Raw genomic sequence first — 17648 nt, 5'->3', positions numbered from 1 at the left:
GCTCAGTGTTCCAACTTTCTTATCTTAAATTCCAGCCAAGCCCCAGCCTAAAGGCAAATCACACAAAATTGCTGATCTTTGTTCTCTAAGTGTTAGTCGCTCAGTCATGCCCGACTCTTTGCGACCCCCGTGGACTGCAGCTCATCAGGCTCCTCTGTCCATGAGATTTTCCAGGCAATGATACTGGAGTGGGTTGCCATTTCCTTCTCCAGGGGATCTTCCCAACCCAGGGATTGAACCCAGTTTTCCTGCACTGCAGGCAGATTCTTTACCGGCTGAGCTACAGGGGAGCCCTCTTTGTTCTCTACATGTATTTAAAAGTCCGCAGAATTCAGCAAAACTCAGAAACCCTGGGTTTCTCCTTCTGAAGAATGAGCCTGCTGTGAAGGTCACTGTCAACACCAACAACTCAGTGGCCCAGCAGCAGACTCAGAGATGCCAAGAAGTGGGCTTCCCTGGTGGCTCAGCAGTAAAGAGTCCACTAGCAACATGGGTTCCATCCCTGACTGGGGAAGATCCCATGTGTGGAAGAGCAACTAGGCCCGCCCGCATACCGGAACTACTGAAGCCTGCACGCCCTAGAGCCCGAGCACAGGAGAAGTCACCGCAATGAGAAGCCTGCACACTGCAACTAGAGCAAAAGGCCTCACAGCAACAAAGACCCAGCACAGCCAGAAACAAGCAAATAAAGAAAATTATTGTACAAAAAATGCCACGAAGTAATCACCCAAAATGCAGACAAAACACAGCAGTGAAGAAACCAGGCCATGGGGAAATCACCGTATTTTGCTATTGCAGTTGCTTGAAGTCCGTGCCAAACAAAATAGTAAAGTGTTACCATCCTGAGCTGATGCAGTTTCCTAAATCAAACGGTGCTAAAAAGATTCAGATGGAGCCATTCCCAAGTCTGACACATGAGCGGTTCAAGACTAGTGAGAAAATATGATGCCACACAAGGTCCAGTGATGCTGACGAGTGGCCCCGGGTGGAGAGGACCCTGGGAGCACCAGGCATGGCCAGTTCCATAAAACGGGCCTGCTCCTGGTGGCGCCTGCCAGCATCCGATGTAAAACCAGCACCCCTGACTCACCCAGGAGCCAGACTCCGCTCGGGAAAGAAGCCTGGGAGGAAGGGCTGGCAATCAGGGCTGCCCATACCCCTGCCCTCACTGACACGGGAGCTCAGAGCAGGTCTGCTTCATGGGCGCTCACTTTGAATGATGCTATAAAAGTCTTCCTAAAATGCTCTCCTGTTTTAAGTCACAGGATTTCAGAGTTTTATGGTTACTGAACTTGCTTGTCCATTATCTTGATAGACTTGGGGAAAATATCCTCATTTGACAAATGGGGGAAACGAGGCACAGATATTTGGAGCCCAAAGACAAAACCTAGGCAGTCTAAAAGCAGCCTGTGTCCCAGGTGAGACAGGGATGCACCCACAACCCATCTCTGTAAGCACTGACGGGTCCCTGCGCTCCTCTCAGGGGCCCATTTTGAGCCAACTCTGGCTAAAAGTCAGGTTCCACTCTGAGACAGAAATCCAGAGGAAGAGCAGTTTGGGGGTAGAGGTGAACACAGAAATCCAGCCTGGAATGTGTTGAGTTTGAAATACCTAGCAGGCACAGAAGTGGAAATGAGCAAAGGCAGCTAGATATCTGGCCCGAGGCAAAGACAATAGCTGAGTAAGACTTCTGTGAGCAAAACTTGACACACAAAGCTACTCAAAGCACCATCTTCTTTTCCCCACCTCTTCAAACAACACAGCCAGGGAGAATACCTTACTGTCTGAGCCGCCAGGGAAGCCCAGAGAGAATACCACATTTCATCAAACCCAAGGTGCCTCTGATGCTAAGACAAAGGACAAAGAAAGGAAAACTGTCAAAACTTGACACAATGAATTCTAAGACAGCGTTGATCCTAAAATGCACCCGCAACGACTTCCCTAGTGGTCCAGTGGATTAGAATCTGCTGCCAATGCAGGGGACACATATTCAGTCCCTGAGCTGGGAAGATCTGACATGCCACAGAGCAACTAAGCCCCTGTGCCACAACCACCGAGCCCAAGGGCTGCAATCACTGCAGCCTGTGAGCAGAGAGCGTGTGCTCCACGGCAGGAGCAGCCACTACAGCGAGATACCCCTGCACCACAATGAAGAGCAGGCCTCATGCACCTCAACTAGAGGAAGCAGGTGTGCAGCAACGGAGACCCAGCACAACAACAACAATTAAAAAAAAAAAAAATTTAACCCAAATTCAGAGAAGTGAGAAGATGAAAAAAATGCATCTTAGAAAAGATGAAATATTGTAAGCTTTTATCAGTGGCAGATTTTTACATTGCTGTGAATCCAGGGCAGACATTTGTTTTTGTAACTTTTTATTCTGATGTATTTTTAAATGCATAGAGAAGTTGCAAGAACAGTGCAAAGAATTCGCCAACACTCTTTGCCTAGCTAACTTCACCAATGACTTGCTTTCACTTTGCCCCATTGATCATACATCCATATCATCATTTTCTCCCCTCCCCCCTTTCCCCATGAAGTTTTAGACTATGTGCTGTCTTTTTCCCTAAATATAGAGTTGGCCAGAAAGTTCGTTCAGGCTTTTCACAAGATGTAACAGAAAAATGAACTTTTTGGTCAACGCTCTACTTCCATATGTATTTACAAACACAAGGACATGGTCACAGGACTGTTATCAGACTCAGGAAATGTGATATTGCCAGCATACTATTGGCCCATCCACCTTCACACTCAAATTTTGCCCACTGACCCAATAATGTCCTTTACAGCTACCCTCCCCCGAATCCAGTCCACAGTTAAGCACTGTATATAGTTCTCAGATCCCTTAGCACTCTTTCAACTGGAATAGTTCCTCAGTCTTTCTTTCTGTTTCTTGACCCTGAAAGTTTAAGAGTACAGAGGCCAGGGCTTCCCTGGTGGTTCAGTGGTAAAGAATCCGCCTGCCAATGCAGGAGACACAGGTTCGATCCCTGATCCAGGAAGATCGCACATGCTGCGGAGGAACTAAGCCCGGAGCCACAACCAAGCCCGCGCTCTCGAGCCCACATGCAGCAGCCACTGAAGCTCGCATGCCCTCGAGCCCGGGCTCTGCAGAGAAGGACATAACCCGGCCTGGGGTATTGCTGCGGTAACCTGAATCTCGTGTGGGAGACAAACTATATTTGAGTCACATTCTACAGAGTAACTGGCCTCTGGCCTCTTTTCTGGGTATGCTGGGTCTTCGGTTGCTGCTGGGGCTTTTCTCTAGTTGGGGCAAGCGGAGGCTGCACTCCGGTTGCGGCGCGCAGGCTTCTCACTGCCTCAGCTAGAGAAAAGCCCAAAGCAGCAACCGAAGACCCAGCATACCCAGAAAAGAGGCCAGAGGCCAGTTACTCTGTAGAATGTGACTCAAATATAGTTTGTCTCCCACACGAGATTCAGGTTACCGCAGCAATACCCCAGGCCAGGTTGTGTCCTTCTCTGCACCTCTTATCAGGAGGTTATCTGGGACTGTAACTTTGATCAGTCACTTAGTTAAGGGGCATCCACAGCAGGGCAGTCAACGCCTTATTTTGTGTGTTCACAAAATAAGAATTTAAAATGTATCAAGAACTGCTTAATTCTGAAGTCACACTGCTGCATGTAACTACCAGCTATGTTTTTACTTTTTTGCCACAGAGCAGGACCGACTAAGTCTGATGAATTATGTAGAACCTTGGGAATGACCTGTTAGAGTGCGACCAGCAGCGAGCACAGGTCTTTGATGCAGTCAGTGGCCCAGTCCAGGGGCAAACTCGCCCTGTCCCTTTCTTCATCTAGGTCCTCAGACAGCAGCGGCTTTCTCAGGAGCCGAACCACAGAACAAGCCACCTAGGCCCAGGGGGCTCAGTGGTGGCTGCAGTCAGCAGTATCACGCCTGGCAGGCGGCCGCACCGCCTTCCCTGTTATCACGGGGTCAGCGTCCCCCAGTGTAAGCAGGAGTCCGGTCTGCCCCCGGCTCCATCGTCCAGCCTGTCCCCGGCTCCATCATCCAGCCTGCCCCCGGCTCCGTCGTCCGGCCCTAGCTGGAGAACCGGTGACGCTGCCCACTTTTACTTGGCTTGCCCACTTCTGGGAACACAGCCAGAAGCCGAGAGGCCAGGTGGCTGGACGGGGCGGCGCCTTGGGACCGCTGAGTGCAGGGCAGGTGGAGATGCTCCAGGTACAGGGAGCTCTCCCTGGGGTATGACAGCCTGCTCATCAAACTCTCCACTGAGCAGACTGTCTTGATGGTTGTTAGAGAATCTACAACTGTTTACAAAATTCCTAGGCCCTGAAGTGAGAGAGTGAAGGTCGCTCAGTCATGTCTGACTTTTTGCAACTCCATGGACTGTAGCCTGCCAGGCTCTTCTGTCCATGGAATTCTCCAGGCCAGAACACTGGAGTGAGCAGTGGTTCCCTTCTCCAGGGGATCCTCCCAACCTAGCAATCAAACCCAGGCCTCCAGCATTGCAGGCAGATTCTTCACCAGATGATCCACCAAGGAAACCCCGGTGCCCTGAAACTGAACTCCAGATCTGTGAGCGTTTCATTACATGATGTGATGCTGGCTCTTAAATTCACGCCATCTGTGACCCGGAGAGCAACCCCACCTCCCGGTGTGAACCACACTCCTACACTCCAGCTCTTCTGTTAACATTGTTAGTTGTTATTGTTACTTCCAAGGACAGGCACATCTAGGAGGCCCACGGAATGCAAGGCCAGTTTATTAAGCCATCTACACTCTTGTTCACAGATGGAACTTGGTTGACAGTTCCTCTCTTGTCCCGCACTTAGGATGACTAGACAGATGACATTAGTCACAGCTTCATGGGGTTTGTTTTTGGTTTTCAGTCACCAACACTGAAAAACCCTCATTTTCTTTCTAATGTAAAGAAACAACGTTGTCACTGAGGCAACGAAGTACTGGTCTTCGAGATGGGAACCACAGTACAGCCAGCTCAGCAGACTGCTGTGAGCACCAGCCAAAGGAATTTACCCGAAGCACTGAGAAGAGAGCCTGGCCCACAGTGAGTGCTTAGCCACAGTTTAAACAGAAATCACCAAGAGAATCGGCTCCATTTCTGACAGGAGCTCAGCGCGGCATGGGGCCCAGGTACCAGGGACACACCACCTGTGCAGTGAGCCACACGAGCCCGCCCAAAGCCTGCACCTCAGCCCCAAGTCTAAGGAAGGGCCATCCAGAGTTGAGAAAGAAAAGTGCAACTATCAGAGCAGAGGCAAACTCCAACTTCCACCAAGAAACTAAAAATACAGAATGCCCAAAACAACCCCTTGGTCCCATGGTTCACAAACCAAACGATGCTGACAGGCAGAATCCCTTGGTGGAGAGGTCTCACCCGGGGGCTCAAGGTCACCTCGGGGACAGGTAAAGGAAAACCTTCTGCTACCACCACCCGCCAAATAGCTCCAGGTAGAGTCTGGCCTCCTGCTTGTGATTAACCAAATTGCTGGCCTTGAGCCTGAATTCCTAATTCATACTTGGAAAAGGAAATGGCATCCCACTCCAGTATTCTTGCCTGGAAAATCCCATGGACAGAAGAGCCTGGTAGGCTACAGTCCATGGGGTCACAAAGAGTCGGACATGACTGAGCAACTTCACTTCACTTCACTTGAAGCCAAGGACTAAGCTAAGTTCAAACCTAAAGTCCAGTTACAGTTACTGCCACTCAACTTTTTAGGGACTGACCACGGAATCAGACGGGAAAGTGGCCTGGGCACTGGCAACACTCTTCCAAGTTGGAGGGCACTATTCCTTCAGTCAGAAGGAATGCCACGTACCTGACTCCACCTCTGAAACTTCTACTTCAAGGCACGCCAGACACTGTTTTTACCTCCTTCTTCTAGACCTATCTTGAGTCAGACAAGAAGAGAGATGTTCAGCAACTGCCTGTTTGTGGCAAGATTCAAAGCTAAGTGTCCAACGTAGAAAGAACATGGACAGAGGGACCTATCACACGCCCCAAACACTACATGGGCCATCTTCAAAAAAAGAAAGAAACCATCCAGTAACCAGCACCTAAAGCCCCTCACCATAAAAGGGCAGGATCTGAATGCCCTGAATACTCACAGTTAGAACTCTGCAACTCCTCTGTGACTCTATTTCCCACCACCAGATGTTCCTAAGAACTCAAGACACAGAATCAAACTACAGTGAGTTCCCTACATACGAACGAGCTCCATTCCAAGAACATGTCCCTAAAGCCAATTTGTTCATAAGCCCAACAAAGTTAGTACTAGTACCCAACTAACAAAATAGGCTATATAGTACAGTACTGTAGTTGGTTTATAACACTTTTCACACAAATGAAACAAACACAAAAAAATAAAGAAAACATTTTTATCTTGCAGTACAGTACCTTGAAAACCTACAGTACAACAGCTAGCACACAGGGGCAAGAGTCACTGACTAAACAGGCAAGAAGAGTTACTGACTAGAGGAGGTGGGAGATGGTAGAGCTGAAGGATCATCAGCAACGGATGGAGGACAACCTGCAATTTCACTCCTGCCTGATGGTGATGGGATGCACATTTGCATCTTTGAAAGTTCACAACTTGAAGGTTCATATGTAAAGGTACTACTGTAACACTAAAGGATGAATCCCCCAGCATGTTGTGCACAAAGACACAGCCCATCCACCTCCGAGAAGCCCTGCAAACCGCAATGTCTGGGGTAAACATGAGCTAGAGAAAAACAGCTATCCATCAAAGTTTATATAAACTCCTCAACTGAACAGAATTCTCTGGTGGCCCTGTGGTTAGGACTCCAGGAAGGTGGCATAGGTTAGATCCTTGGTCAGGGGACCTCAAATCCCACAAGCGGAGTGGCCAAAAAGAAAAGGTAATTTTCTTAAAAGAGAAGGTAGTTGCTATTTTACCATTCTGCAAAAACGATTATCTATTTTTTTTTTAATTGAACCTGAACTATAATCTCAGCAGCAGCCCCTCAAGAGCAGCTTACCGTCGCTCCATCCTATTGACAGTGCTGGCGGTGGGACCGCGAGGATCACTCGACTCTCCAGCCTGGACTATCACAAGACCACCGGCTCCCAGTTCTTGCCCCCAACCCCCCCCTCCCTTGCACCACCACCCCCGGGAACGTTCCACAGCTCGGCCTAAGTCTCCAGGAGCAGAAAGGTACCAAGCGACCTTCCTCACTTCCATCTTGTGCAAATACACAGCTCAACAGGGAGTTTCCAGTTATCAGTACGATTTATGGGATCCGCGACTGAGCGCACCGGCGGGAGGAAAGCCACGCTTCTGCAAAAACTACTCACAGCATACAAAACTCATAACAGACTTTTCCGCCCCAGAGCGTGAGTCCTTATTTCTAACAATTTTTCCAAGTGCAAACTCGTAATACAGCAAAAGGAAGCAGGTAGGAAGCAGAGCTTCTGCACAGTGAGGTGATCTTAGTCAGAGCTCATCCCGAGCAGTAACTGGACGCCAGCAGCCGCCTAGAGGACCGGCCCGGCCGCCTCGGGACCCAGCAGATCGCCCGCCGGCCACCTGAGCCAAGGTCCCGGAGCGCCAACCCAGACGCGACCCACGAGAGGGTCTGGCTCTACCGAAGCCGCCCCGCGCCCCAGGGTCTCGAGGGAAGCCTGTTCCCTCCAGACTGACCCAGGGGCCCCCAGGCCCGGGGGCAGAGTGAGGCGCGGGGCCCTGGCCCGCGGTCCCAGCGCCCGCCACTGTACGCCCCCTGGTGCGCGATTACCTCCCGCGCTCGGCTCACCTGGTCTGTGGCGTTTCGGGTCCCGCCCGCGCGGGGACAGGCCAAGGGCGCGGGCGTGCGCTCCGCTCCTACCCGCGTCTCGCCGCCGCTCTTTGTGTCTGGAGGCCCCGAGCCGCTCTCCTCCCCGCCTGCAAGCGCTGAGGCTGCTCCAGGCGCGGGGCACCGAGGGCCGAGCCCTGGGCGGGACCAAGGGAGGCGGAGCCTAAGCCGGGGGTGGGCCCCAACTTAGAGGCGGAGCCGGAGGGGCACGGCGGGGCGGAGAGGCGGGGCCAGAGACCGCGGGACCCACCGCGGCAGGGCAAAGCCAGGGGCGGGGCCCCCTCAAGGGGGCTGGGGGCGTGGCCCGAGCCGAGTGGGTGGGGTCGGTGGGCGGGCCCGCAATGGGTGGGGCCCCGTCTGGAGTAGGCTGGGTGGGGATCCTAACGGACGAGAGGGCTACGCGCTGCCCCCGGAACATCTTGGGAAACTTTAGAGCCTCAAGGGATGAACCCAGGGGCTGACATTGCTGATCTCTGTGAGCAATGCACCCCTGTTCTCAGGTCTCGGTCTAGCATCCTCTTTTGGAAGCAAGCCAGGCAACACACCCCAAACCCAAGTTGAGCACCGTGCTCTGCTGCTCTGAATGATGCCAGAGCCTTTACCCTGTCTGTGCCTGTGACCTTTCCCAGACGGGGAGGGACCAGCAGAAAATCAGGCCACGCCAAGGCGGTCATGCTGCCAAGACCCTGGTCGATTCCAGTTGATGGAAATTCCCCTAAATTCCCAAGGGTGCGTGCTGCCAGAGTGAAGACTGTCTTTCCTCTCCTGTTCCTTACCCTCTGCTTACTTGGGTTCTCTCTCACTCACCAGCTGGAGAATAAATTTGATGTCAAATGATGCTAGTGGAGGTGATAGAATCCCAGCTGAGGTATTTAAAATCTTAAAAGATGATCCTGTTAAAGTGCTGCACTCCATATGTCAGCAAATTTGGAAACGTCAGCACTGGCCACAGGACTGGAAAAGGCCAGTTTTCAGTCCAATTCCAAAAAGGGCAATGCTAAAGAATGTTCAAACTAATGTACAATTGCATTCATTTCATATGCTAGCAAGGTTATGCTCAAAATCCTTCAAGTTTCAGCAGTATATGAACTGAGAACTTTCAAATATGCAAGCTCGGTTTAGAAAAGACAAAGGAACCAGAGATCAAATTGCCAACATTTGCTGGATCGTGGAAAAAGCAAGATAATTCCCCCCAAAATCTACTTCTGCATTACTATGTTAAAGCCTTTGACTGTGTGGACCACAACAAACTGTGGAAAACTCTTCAAGAGATGGGAATACTAGACCACCTTTCTTGTCTCCTCGGAAACTTGTATGTGGGTCAAGAAGCAACAGAACTGGACATGGAACAATGGACTGGTTCAAAAGTGGGAAAGGAGTAGGTCCAGGGTGTTTAAGGTCACCCTGCTTATTTAACTTATATGCAAAGTACATCATGCAAAATGCCAGGAGAAATATCAACAACCTCAGATATGCAGATGATACCACTCTAATGGCAGAAAGCAAAGAGCCTCTTGATGAGTGTGAAAGAGGAGTGAAAAAGCTGGCTTGAAAGCTAAGATCATGGCATCCAGTCCCATCACTGAATGGTAAATAGAAGGAAAAAAGTGGAAGCAGTGACGGATTGTATTTTCCTTTGCCCTATTTCACATGCTAAAGTAATGTTCAAAATCCTTCAAGTTGGGCTTCAAAAGTGTGTGAACCGAAAACTTTCAACTGTTCAAGCTGGATTTAGAAAAGGCAAAGGAACCAGAGATCAAATTGCCAACATCTGCTGGATCATGGAAAAACCTAGAGAATTCCAGAAAAACATCTACTTCTGCTTCATTGACTATGCTAAAGCCTTTGACTGTGTAGACCACAACAAACTGTGGGAAATTCTTAAAGAGATGGGAATACCAGACCACCTGACCTGCTTCCTGCAAAACCTGTATGCAGCTCAAAAAGCAACAGTTAGAACTGGACATGGAACAGTGGACTGGTTCAAAATTGGGAAAGGAGTATGTCAAAGCTGTATATATAGTGGATATAATTTGAGCAAACTCTGGGAGGACAGAGGAGTCTGGCATGCTGCAGTCCATGGGGTCACAAAGAGTTGGACACGACTTAGTGACTGAATAACAATAACAACATGGGAATCATAGTGCCATATACTGGCTGTTTGTGAACCACTCAGTTGTTAACCTTTGGCTTCCTCAGTTTCCTCATCTGTAAATTAGAAATTTAAAAAATAATCACTGGACAAGCATGTGTGCTAAGTCACATCTGACTCTTTGGGACCCCATGGACTGTATCCCGCCAGACTCCTGTGTCCATGGAATTTTCCAGGCAAGAATACTGGAGTGGATTGTCATTTCCTCCTACAGGGGATTTTCCTGACCCAGGGATTGAACCTGAATCTCTTTTGTCTCCAAATTGGTGGGCAGATTCTTTACCATCGCACCACCTAGGAAGCCCAACAAGCATGTATCATGTTTAAATAAGCTAATCAGTGGCTACTTATCTGAAGGAGGCAGGGAGACCAGGAATCCTCCACCTTGGATATTTAAAAATTAAATGCTAGTCGGAGGCCTTCCCTGGTGATCCAGTGGTTAAGAATCTATCTTACAATGCAGGGGGGCACTGGCTCCATCCCTGGTTAGGGACTTAAGATCCCACAGCCCGTGGAGCCTGCAACTACTGAGCCTACACACTGCAACGGCAGAGAAGCCCTCGAACAGCCTGAGTGCTGCAACGAAGATGCCGCAACTAAGACAAAACACAGCTAAAATAAATAAATAAAAGAATCAGACGTCTTACATATGCAAGTAAATAAATGCCAATGGGTATGTCTTACTGTAACTGAAAGTGGGAGTCTTGCTGCTTGCTGCTCAAAAACCAATAAAGAGGCAAGGTTAGTGGAAAGGAAAGTTGGCTTTATTTCAGAGGCTGGCAACCTATCATGGGGAATGGAGAGCAGATTCCTGTCCAAAAGCTGACTCTCCACATCCATGGGGCTCTCCTATTTTAAATTTTTTTATTTTGAATTAGCATTATATTTATAGAAAACTTGCAAAAATAGTACAGAGAGTTTCCATATACTTCTCACCCAGGTTCCCCTAAAATTAACATCTAATACAATCATGGTTAACAGAACCAGGAATTTAACATCAGTACATTACTATTAACTAAAGGCCGTATTCAAAAAATCAGAAACATTTCCAGCTTATCTTGCTTAGGTGGAAGATGAAGTTGAAACATTACCCAACACTTTAGGGAGAAATGAGGTGTTCTGTTCTCACCATTACTTACTAGTGGAATATTGACTGTAAATGTTTTACAAACTGAGTACTGTTTAAATTTAACCAGAAATTGGGCTCAGGGGTAGATTCCAGTGCTTTCTTTTAGAAAGATATTATCTTACCCACAGTCTGGATTTAGAAGAAAAACTAACCCCAAATTCTATTGGTTAGTTTGTAATCTTGTCCTATGAGAAATACTTCCAGTCTCTCTGTCTCTGCTGCTGCTGCTAAGTCTCTTCAGTTGTGTCCAACTCTGTGCGACCCCATGGACGGCAGCCCACCAGGCTCCTCTGTCCGTGGAATTTTCAAGGCAAGAGTACTGGAGTGGGGTGCCATCGCCTTCTCTGCTCTGTCTCTAGAGCATGCTTAATGTCTGGAGAGACTAATGATGCAAGGGGCTTCCCAGGAGGTGCTAGTGGTAAAGAACCGACCTGCCAATGCAGGAGACGTAAGAGATGAGGCGTTCAATCCTTGGGTCGGAAAGATCCCCTGAAGGGCATGGCAACTCACTCCAGTATTCTCACCTCGAGAAGCCCATGGACAGAGGAGCCTGGCGGGCTACAGTGCATAGGATCACATATTTGGACACCACTGAAGTGACCTAGCATGCATGCACAATGATGCAAGAGAAAGAACATTCAGGACATGTTGGGTGGGGATCAGCATAACCTTAAGGTATGAGGGGGAGAAACTAGGGCTCTAGAGTTCTGAAGACCACTCACAACATAAGATGCGCCTTATCAGGTTACACCCAAAGCCCGCACCTCCCAATGTTTCTCCTCCAATCTACGCGCTGTGACAAATGACAAACATCCCATAACCATGCATTCCTTTACTGAAGGCTTTGATGGCTCCACATTTACTAGGCAGGGGAATCTCGATTCACAAACCCTAGCCCAGGGTTGTTCAGACATCCCAGGGCACCTTTCCAACTTCTATCATTTGTCTCATGAAGCCCTGGCTCCAGCAAAGCCATGTACTGGCTGCCTCTTGAGAGTGCCCTTGGCACTCCTGCCTTCGTGTTTTTGACATGCAGGGCTTCTATCTGCTTGAGTCGATCCATTCATCAAGGTTGCACTCCAGCCTGATCACTTTGGAGAAGACACCCTTAGGACTATCTGTCCAAGTCATCCAGTAATAGTCCTCTTTTGCTTTGTGCCAATCATTCTGGTGTCCTGATCTGTTATTTACGTCACTATCTGAAGTTCCACTGCGAAGTCCTTGTTGTTTGAGTCCCATCAAGATTATAGCTATAGCTATAGCTATATATATAATGTATTTTATATATATGTAGGCCGCTCCAAGCAGCTAATAGGATCTTAGTTCCACAATCAAGGACAGAACGCGTGCCCCTTGCAGTGGAAGCAGAGAGGCCTAACCAGGATTTCCAGGAATTCTGATCCCCACCTAGATTATAAACTTCTGCAGTCAGACATAGTAATTTTCGCCTTTACATCCCACAAGACACATTAGTAGAAAGCCTGGTAAGTGAGGGAGGGGGATTCCTTATTTTATTGGATTCTCATGTTGACACTATGTTTCTGGCGACTGTCTCAGTACTGAGTGGGGAAACGCGAAGTTTTTCTCTGTGAAGAGATATCCTAGTTTTTCTTTGATAACCTATCATGAAATTGCTATCTATGAATTCCAATGTCTTTAAGACAGTTGAGAATGTCCAGCAAAACTTCAAACGGCTGTGCTTTGGCAAACGGCCACAAAATACTGCATTTGTCTTTATAGTGTTAACGCACAGATTTTTCACAGTCAGTTTTCAACTTAAAACAACAGCAATCAGATGACTTAACAGAGTACTTTATCCTTTAATCCTTTTAAAGGATTTATCCTTTTAAAGGAAAAAGCTGCCATATTCAGGTTCTTTTTCACTGGGAGTCATGGCTAAGTGCTGACCTCAGCACGTTTGGAAAACATATTCATTTGTGGATATTGTTGCTTCATTACACTTTGATGAGCCTGGATAACGTATGTAGCAATGTCACAAACCTAAGAACTAAAGAAAGAACTAAAGAAGCTTATTAACTCAGCTTGATTATACCGTGGAAGTGACAAAGAGATTCAAGAGATGAGATCTGATGGACAGAGTGTCTAAAGAACTATGGACGGAGGTTCGTGACATTGTACAAACCATCCCCCCAAAAAAAGAAATGAAAAAAAGGCAAAATGGTTCACTGAGGAGGCCTTACAAATAGCTGAGAAAAGAAGAGCAGCAAAAGGCACAGAATAAAAGGAAAGATATATCCATCTGAATGCAGAGTTCCAAAGAATATCAAGGAGGGATAAGAAAGCCTTCCAAAATAATCAATGCAAAGAAATAGAGGAAAACAATACAATGGGAAAGACTAGAAATCTCTTCAAGAAAATTAGAGATACCAAGGGAACATTTCATGCAAAGATGGGCACATAAAGGACAGAAATGGTATGGACCTAACAGAAGCAGAAGATATTAAGAAGAGGTGGCAAGAATACACAGAACTATACAAAAAAGATCTTCATGACCCAGATAACCACAATGGTGTGATCACTCACCTAGAGCCAGACATCCTGGAATGTGAGGTCAAGTGGGCCTTTGGAGGCATCACTACGAGCAAAGGTAGTGGAGGTGATGAAATTCCAGCTGAGCTGTTTCAAATCCTAAAAGATGATGCTGTTTAAGTGCTAAACTCAATATGCCACCAAATTTAGAAAAGTCAGCAGTGGCCACAGGACTGGAAAAGGTCAGTTTTCACTCCAATCCCAAAGAAGGACAATGCCAAAGAATGCTTGAGCTACCACACAATTGCACTCATCTCACATACTAGCAAAGTGATGCTCAAAGTTCTCCAAGCTAGGTTTCAACAATACCTGAACTGAAAACTCAGATGTTCAAGCTATACATAGAAAAGGCAGAGAACCAGAGATCAAATTGCCAACATCCACTGGATCATCGAAAAAGCAAGAGAATTCCAGAAAAACATCTACTTCTGCTTCATTGACTATGCTAAAGCCTTTGACTGTGTGGACCACAACAAACTGTGGGAAATTCTCAGAGACGGGAATACCAGACCACCTGACCTGCCTCCTGAGAAATCTGTATGCAGGTCAAGAAGCAACAGTTAGAACTGGATATGGAACAATGGACTGGTTCAAAATTAGAAAGGAGTATGTCAAGGCTGTACATTGTCATCCTGCTTATTTAACTTATATGCAGAGTACATCATGCGAAATGCCAGACTGGATGAAGCTGGAATCAAGACTGCCGGGAGAAATATCAATAACCTCAGATATGCAGATGACACCACCCTTATGGCAGAAACTAAAGAAGAACTAAAGAGCCTCTTGATGAAAGGGTAAGAGGAGAGTGAAAAAGTTGGGTTAAAACTCAACATTCAGAAAACTAAGATCATGGCATCCGGTCCCATCATTTCATGGCAAATAGACAGGGAAACAGTGAAAACAGGGTCAGACTTTATTTTGGGGGGCTCCAAAATCACTGCAGATGGTGACTGCAGCCATGAAATTAAAAGATGCTTGCTCCTTGGAAGAAAAGTTATGACCAACCTAGATAGCATATTCAAAAGCAGAGACATTACTTAGTCAACAAAGGTCCATCTAGTCAAGGCTATGGTTTTTCCAGTGGTTATGTATGGATGTGAGGGTTGGACTATAAAGAAAGCTTAGCACTGAAGAATTGATGTTTTTGAACTGCAGTGTTGGAGAAGACTCTCAAGAATCCCTTGGACTGCAAGGCTATGGTTTTTCCAGTGGTCATGTATGGATATGAGGGTTGGACTATAAAGGAAGCTTAGCGCTGAAGAATTGATGTTTTTGAACTGTGGTGTTGGAGAAGACTCTCGAGAATCCCTTGGACTGCAAGGAGATCCAACCAGTCCATCATAAAGGAAATCAGTCCTGAATATTCATTGGAAGGACTGATGCTGAAGCTAAAACTTTAATACTTTAGCCACCTGATTCAAAGAACTGACTCATTTGAAAAGACCCTGATGCTGAGAAAGATTGAGGGCAGGAGGAGAAGGGGACAACAGAGAAGGAGATGGCTGGATGGCATCACCGACTTGATGGACATGAGTCTGAGCAAGCTGCGGAAGTTGGTGATGGACAGGGAAGCCTGGTGTGCTGTGGTCCATGCTGTCCTAAAGAGTCGGACACGACTGAGTGACTGAACTGAACTGAACTGATTGTCTCACAATTCTAAGAGGCTGGAAGTCCAAGATCAAGGTGTTGGTGGGATTGGTGGGACCTGCGGCCTCTCTCCTTAGCTTGCAGAAGGATGTGCTCCCCTCCACCCCCATGGTGTCCTCATGTGCCCTTTCCTCTGAGGGCATGCATGCTTGGTGTGTCTTCTTATAAAGATACCAGTCCTAGTGGATTAAGGGTCCACTCTTATGACCTCATTTAACCTGAATCATCTCTTTAAAGACCCTGTCTCCTAATAGTGACATTAGGGGTCAGGACTTCACCATATGAAATCTGGGCCAGGAAGGGGGGACACAGTTCAGTGCAGACACCTCTCCTCATCTGTGGGTCCCTTCCTTCTCTTCTCTCACTACAGATCCATTTTCTCTTTTTCTGTGGTTTTAACTCATTTGCCCTTTTAAGTGTTCTCTCAGGAGAGTGGAATGTGCTGAGTTCACAGTCCTTGGACCCGTGGTTTCACCTCAGGCCTGTTTTGCTTGGCTCGATGACCAGGACCCTTCCTGTTGGTGACTCCCTCCCACACTGGGCTTGTTACAGTCCTCACCCTCTCTGTGCCCCCACGACCTGGACCCCTTGGCTCCTCCTTAGGGGGTCTGGCCCCCCTGGGAATTCATGAGTGGAACCCCCAAACTAGACCCTCTCAGTCCCAAACTGTAAGACCTGCACAGTGAGGCTTCCTTGGTCCCACCAGGCAGAGAAGTTCAGAGAAGTCAAGGGCGGGAGCCCCTCGAAGAAGCTGCGGGAGTTCAGAGACAATGCCTGACAGACGGACAACCGCACCCTGGCCCACATCTTAAAGTAGATTCCCAGCCTCTTGTCTCTCAGCCAAGCCAAACCTGGTCAGAGAATCACCTCTTTCTCACGTCGTTTTTATTCAGTCACCACACACACACTTAACAGTAGTACTGCACACACACACACACACACACACACACACCCCGCATTAGTCATACTCCACACCATCAAAACACCCCACTGCACACAATCCCACTAAACAGACATCCCACCAAGCACATGCATACCCACTGCTCACATCGACACGCAGTCCCTCTCCTCACAAACTCCACAACACACACCCCACCACTCACACGATTCCACTGCATGCACCCCACCCCTCACACACGCCCTAATGAGCACTCCACTACATGCACAATTTCACACACATATACTGCAGTACGCAACACACATAATATTCACATACACACTCCTAAAAAACCACATGCTTACACACAATCCCACTACATACATAAACAACCCTCCATATTCACCTCACGACTCACACATGCACATGAACAGTCCACTACACTCATATTCCTCACACACCCATGCATACGCACCCACACAACACTGTATTCACTCCCCACTATTCACACACACACCACCACACAAACGTCAGCGTGCACATATATACACCCCTTCCACACACGTGCACACACACACTGCATATGCAACTCTTTACATACATCCACCTCTACACACACTTTTGCTCCACTATCCACACCCCCCATATCCACACTCACACACCCCATCACACACATGCACACAAACCCACAAGCTCACACACACAAGCTGTACCCCTCCTTATTCTAAAATGCTGATGACAACGCTCTCCACACCCCTGAGCCTCATATCCAGGAGCATCCTTCCTACCTGTCCAAGCTGCACCTGTCACCATTCCCTACTCAGATCCCTTTCTTCAGCCAGTCTGATCACTTTCCTTCTTTGGAGGCTGTGAGCTCCTCCTGACTGCCCAGCGCTCGTTGCCTGCCACTCAGTAGGGGTCTGACAACTTTGTGTTGAACTGAATTCTCTCTATGCAAATGTTTTGACTCAGGCTTTTTTATTTTTTAAAAAACTTCTTATTTATTTGGCTGCACTGGGTCTTAGCACGTGGAACCTTCTTTGCCACATGCAGGATCTTTAGTTGCAGCACGTGGGATCTAGTTCCCCGAGCAGGGATCGAACCCAGGCCTCCTGCATTGGGAGCTTGGAGTCTTAACCACTGGTCCACCAGGGAAGTCCCGGGAAGCGGTCATCTATTTTGCACTATACTCCTTCTTTCTTATGTACCAGGATGTCAAAATTGAAACTGATCTAAGTCAGTAGATATCAGACATCAAAAGTGAGTGTGAGGCTCCCTGAAGTTTTCAAGGTAATCAGTCAAGAACTAGTTTCCTGATTATCGAGGCTCCTCCCCCTTTTCAGAGCATAAAAGTTGAGAAAGTAGAGGCGGAGGTGGAAGGGACTTGATGGGGCTTCTTTGTGGAGTTACTGCAGCCTGTGAGTCCCAGTCTCCTGGAGAATGGGAGAACTATCTCCTTGACCTCAAACTTACAGAGTCGGG

At 47.9% G+C, this 17648-nt stretch overlaps 1 protein-coding gene across 3 annotated transcripts in view; it reads right to left on the bottom strand.

Annotated features, from left to right (window-relative positions):
• Positions 1 to 17648, bottom strand: part of NINL (ninein like) — a 122025-nt gene that overhangs the window by 90476 nt on the left and 13901 nt on the right. The window contains exon 1 of one of the 3 annotated variants that reach the window (XM_018056941.1): positions 7773 to 8034. The exons of 1 other annotated variant lie outside the window; for it this stretch is intronic. The gene's annotated coding sequence lies outside the window, so the exon portion shown is untranslated. Of the gene's footprint in view, positions 1 to 7772; positions 8035 to 17648 lie in introns of those variants that run through there. One more of the 3 variants, XM_018056939.1, reaches the window with a different exon arrangement.

Source organism: Capra hircus, chromosome 13, assembly GCF_001704415.2.
Source record: "Capra hircus breed San Clemente chromosome 13, ASM170441v1, whole genome shotgun sequence".
In the NCBI taxonomy this organism is placed as follows: domain Eukaryota; kingdom Metazoa; phylum Chordata; class Mammalia; order Artiodactyla; family Bovidae; genus Capra; species Capra hircus.
This window is presented reverse-complemented; position numbering and strand designations above follow the sequence as displayed.